Raw genomic sequence first — 5699 nt, 5'->3', positions numbered from 1 at the left:
TTTTCTGTTTTTCAAATGTTTGTGAATACTGTTCATTTTAGAAAGTTTACAAATTTTAAATTAATGTTTCTGTATATTTTTCATTTGCAATAAAATAATGTGGTTTCATTATGCTTGGAGTTCAATTTTTAGTTTATGAAAGGTAAGCATACGTAATGGCAAAAAATATCCCCATTTAGTTTTGAGATTAAAGAGAAAGTTTTGAAGTTTTAAAAAAAACTCTGCACTTAGGTTTTGCTTTGTCATTTTTCTTGAAATTGAAATCTATTTTTCAGAAGAAAGCTATCCGCAAAACCATCTCCTGTATAACTGCTTTGACACCTGAAAGAAAGGTGGAAGAAACTCATTTCTTTCAATAATTTTATTGAACAAGATGGAAGCTCAAGTCAGTATAATGAAATCTCCCTCAGTTCAGAAATTTAAAAGAAGAAGGAGGAACAGAAGAAAGCGTTATAAAAATACTTGGTAGCATTGCATTACCTTAAATTTACATTTACAAACAGCAAATTGAAGAAGAGGGAGAGGAGAAAGCATTAGAAAAATATTTGGTAGCATTGCGTTACGTCAAGATTTACGTTTACACACCCTCCGACTTTCCTTCTTAGCCCTTCGATTCGTGTATTGACCACATCACCTTGATTGACTTCAGCAGTTTTCCCTGTTTCGTTTTGAACTCGTGTTTAACTCTCTCCGTTGTCTCTGTGGAAATGAATTGTCTAGGGTAGAGAAGCCCTCTTTCTTACCTGTGTCTCACACCCCCCTTTCCTGCCATTTTACAAATGAAGAAACAGAAATAACATGCAATTCCCTAAATCACAGAGTTACTTAGGGCCAGAAATGAGGACCAAAATCCAAGCCCCCCAACACCCCAAACTACTCAATCCACGGAATGGAGGCATCTCTAAGGAGGGCTTGTGGACTGGGCTATGCGTAGAAATAGCACATCTCAGCTGACTCAGAACAATCTGCGATCTTCCCCCGTAAGCTGTGTTTGTGTAGATCAAACGTTTCAGCACTCCGGCTGCAGTGTACAGGACGCCTCTAAGAGAAAAGCTCAGGTCACAAAGAGTCTTGAATTTTATTTATAACAATAAGCAACATTTTCCCCAACTCAAAGCTTTGATTGGTTGCAAATTGCAAAACAAAAAGGTTTTTGAGAGAGCTGACTACCTGAGCCACCCTTTTCCCTCTTCAGTTACAAATTGTGCAAAACCTTTCTTCTTGAGGGAAAGCTGAATCGCTATAAACATCATTAGTAGAGGAGAAAACCTTTGAGTGGAAGGCTGAGTTTTTATATGCAGAACCTCCCCTGTGGCTGTGGGGGAAGGGGGTCAGGGATCTCTGCCGGCCAAGTTGTACCAGCCTCAGGAGCAGGTCCAGCCCTCAGGCGACAAGGCCTGGCACCAGCTTTCTCCACTAGGACATTCATAAGACCACGTGGACCTCATTCTCACCGGGCCATGGGTAGGCCCCAGCCACTACTTGACTCGGGGAAGCAGAAGGACAGACTTGGTAGTAGAAATAAAGAAGTCGTGCTCTGAGTACCCTGTTCCCAGAATCCCCTGCCACTTTCTGCCTCCTGTGATCCAGCCAGGAACTGCTGACTGCCAGTGACTAACACGCGACTCAACCTGGCCCAAAAAAAAGCTTGTGGACTGCTTTGTGAATGCCTTCTATAGTGGCTCACTGACCACAGAAACCAAATATAGGGCTCTGACGGTTTAGTCTCTATGGAGAAAGCTTCTAGATCTCCCCTAGAAGGGAAACTGGGTAATGATATGTGGCTCCTCCTTGAGTTAATTGTGCCTAACAAATTAACTCCAGAAGATAAACTCAAGGACGTTCCACAGTCTAAGCCCAATAAAACAGATGGTTTCATAGACCAGGAATGGGCAAAATAACCGTCTGTCTCAGGGTCTCCCTATCTCTCAATCAGCTTTTGCTTTGTTTTCACTGTTAAAATTTCATCCTATTACTAGAAGAGTTTTAAATAAAATATATTTGAATAAAAGAGCTCTCTCTTCTCCTTAACCCATGAAACAGTAAGGCTGGGTTATAATGGGCAAGCCTTGCTGGAAATAGACAGAAAATAAATTCCTATGGGTGGCCTTGGGCTTTATTACCCTTGTTCCTTGCTTGAACTTAATTCCTTCTGAGTAATCTTGCATGCACAGAAAACAGGTCAAGGCTTTCCACCAGTTTTGAGAGTCTGCTTACAGGATTGCAGGGTGTAAACGTCCACACTGCAGAGATTCAGTCCTTTCAGCAAGTCCTGAGACAGACACTCAGCGCAGAGGCTGCTGGATTGAGTATATGTGGACAACAAGGAGGGCCAACATCAGCGGCATCGCGATGCTGTCTTACTGTGAAAACCAAACTGGTTTAGAATCTGACAGACTTAAGGAATTCAGTGCAATTTAGGTTACACACAACAGCTCCACTTCTTATAGGGAGGTGACTGCTGATTGCCTGTAGCAAAAGGAAAAATAAAAAGTGTGGAGGAACTGGTCCAGCAAGATCAAGTGTGGCATGATTCATTTTGCTGCACAGTGTGGACGAGCTGAGCCGGATGAAACAGGTCCCCACCACACGAGCACATGATCCACTTTCATAACATCGGAACAACTTCCAGTCCAACAAAGTGAAGATTAACCACTTCCACCACACACATTTGCGTGTCCAGTGTGTCTCAATGGCCATGCCTTCAGAATCCTGAATGAGACATAAAGGGTGAGATCTAAAATATGTAGCTAAGCAGAAACACTTCAACTTGGTTACCAAGCAGACGAGAAAATGAGGCTTACTTCAAGGTCAGAAGGAAGCTCACCTGATATTCATGTTCTCCAATCAACCAGCAGACTTCACAAACCAAAAAACCCCTTTTTAAAATATTTGAACCTCTGGCTCTTTCCTGAAGTTTCTTGGAGTTCTGTGTGTAGTATGGCCCCCTGCTGAGATATACAGAGTAGAAACCTACCCTTTTCTGAGCACCTTTCATTATCTTCTCCAGAGACCTGCTAGTGCTGAAATCAAATGAGCAGGTCCCTGCTCTCGGTCTCTGGCTCTTTGGAAAAAGGCATTGTATTTCCTCTGCTCACCTTTGCTTTGATCCATAGCCATTCTGATGGCTGACAGTGAAATGGCAGGCAGGCTAGCTAAGTCATGGGTTACGAATTAGCAAGGGACAAATAAAAATGGCAAGTAATAGGATATATTGGAGTATATGAGGAAGCCATTTTGTGTAAACCTAATTCAGCCTGACCTTGTCTTTCCAAAAGGGCCTAACAGAGGCCGTTGAGCATGCATTGTATATCTGCTTTAGATATTCCCTATGGCAAGAGCAAAGGCCCTTGAGATAAAGGTGCAACTTCCCTCCCCCTCCCAACATTGGCATTCCCTTAAGGATTAAGCATCTTTCCTTAGGCTAGGAATTGATTGCTGAGCTCACCTGTGACCACCCAGCTCAAGACAATAGACTTGCCTCCTGCTATGCCCGCCAAGATAGCAGACCCACTACCTGCTGTGTCCATCAAGTGCTGTGCTGACAGGGCAATCTTGTGTCTATTGTGGGAGGGACATTTCAATCATATGTGAAACATCCTGTATGGGGGTATATAACCACTCTGTATACCTCACTTCTTTGGTGCCCTTTCTTCCTTCAGGAAGAAAGACCCCGGGCCATGATCCTCAGATTTCAGCTCAGAATAAACTCACCCAAAGTTTCATTTATACATTGGTTATGGATTATTTTCATCGACACAAGGGACAGCCTGTTGAACACTGGCACCTAGTCATCAGGCATTGATGGAACATCTGTCTTGTTCTCCCTTTGTTCCGCCTTTTAATAAACTTCACAAGCAGCCTTGACCCATAGTAAACATATGGATAGGTACATAACGTATTTTATCTAATGCAATCATTTTTGGCCCTGGCTGTACATTACTTTCACCTGAGGAGGCTTGTTAAAATTACCATGCCTGGGCCCCACCAATTAAAAAGAACATCTTAGCATGGGGTAGGGGCAACAATATTTGTTAAAAGCTCCCCAGATGGTTTTAATATGCAGCCAGGGTTGAGAACCACAGATCTAATCAAAGACCCCACCTATTATAAGTCACATCCCAATTTCAAAGTTGTTTTAAAAGTGCTCAAACATAATATATACAAATTTTGTGGTTGTGGTTGTTCTCAGTTTCTTAGACAGATTTCAACCATCTCTGAAACAAGGTACAAAATCTGTACCTAAGCAGAAGTGTATAACACAATATACCAACAGAAGGGTCTGCAGAGATGTATCATTCAGGCATGAGCTTGGCTTCAGGTAATTGAACATCTGACTTAAGGAAATACTTAAAGAAATAAGGGTTCATTTGACTCCTGCAACAAGAAGTCTGGAAACGGGCAAATTCAGAGTTGGTGCAGTGGCTCAGCAACGCTAGCAGGGATCCAGGTTTCCTTCTGCTCTGTAGACAGGGTTGCCAGTTTTAACAACAACAACAAAAATACAAGACACCCAGTTAAATCTGAATTTCAGACAAACAACAAATAAATTTAATATAAGTATGCCCCCTGCAATCTTTGGAACATACTTCCTGTAATAAAGAGTCTGACTCCATCTTTGATGTTTGTTGACAGTTTTCAAGCCCTGTCAGGCCCCCCTTTCCCTTCTGCCCCACACTGAGCAAGCTGATAAGAGATGCTGGGAGCTCCCGCCCTTGGTACTGGCAGGAAGTTCAAACTTCCGGAGCCCAGCCCCTTCAGCCCCACCCCTCATCACCACAAAACCAATTGCCCTCTCTGAATCCTCTTCCCCTGCAGCAGGGGAGGGGTACAAATGTCCTCTGGGAAGAAGGATATGATCCAAGGACCTGCACCTTGGACCCCAGCTGGGAGCTCGTTAGAAATGCAGAATCTGAGGTCCCACCTCGGATCTACTGAGTCAGAACCTGCATTTTAACAAAATCCTCAGGCCATTGTAGGTACATCAAAGTTTGAGAAGAACTGGCCTAGAACACTGATTCTTGCATTTGGCTGCCATCGAAATAACCCAAGGAACTTTAAAAAATACTGCCCCAGAGATTCTGATTTAATTAGTCTAGAGTGCAGGAGTTTGGGAAGCTCTCCAGATGATTCTAATAAACAGTGAAGTTTGAGAACCACTGGCCAAGAACAGTGGCTCTGAACCCTGGGTAGGAATCACTGGGGGTACTTTGTGTTAAAAACCACCAACGCCTGGGTCTCCCTCAGAACAGTTAAATCAGAATGGGAAGAGGGGTGAAGAGGTGGGAACTATGTGCGCAACAGTATTTTTGAAAAGCTCTCAGATCATTCTATTATGTCATTGGAATGTGTAATTCTAATCATTTAAACCATGCCAGGAAGTGGAAGTGAAAATTTCACATCCTCTGGCCCAGTGGTTTGTGGGAAAAGGGAGAGCGGTAGAAGAGTTGAAGGTACCACTGAGGCAGGAGGGCCGGGTGGAGGGTACTGCCAGGGCAGGAGGGGCTTTTGCTCTGATTCCTGTTTCAGACTCCTGGAGGGGATTATCTCACCAACAGTCTCTGCCAAGTCTGGAAAGCAGCGATGGTGAGATAAACTGTGCAGCCCAGCGTGATTAAGCAGGCTGCGGACAGGGATGGGAGGAGAGTTGAGTTGTAGAGTTTTCACGTTCTGAGCTATTCTCAGTTCCCATGTGGTTG

Source organism: Equus caballus, chromosome 3, assembly GCF_041296265.1.
Source record: "Equus caballus isolate H_3958 breed thoroughbred chromosome 3, TB-T2T, whole genome shotgun sequence".
In the NCBI taxonomy this organism is placed as follows: Eukaryota; Metazoa; Chordata; class Mammalia; order Perissodactyla; family Equidae; genus Equus; species Equus caballus.
This window is presented reverse-complemented; position numbering follows the sequence as displayed.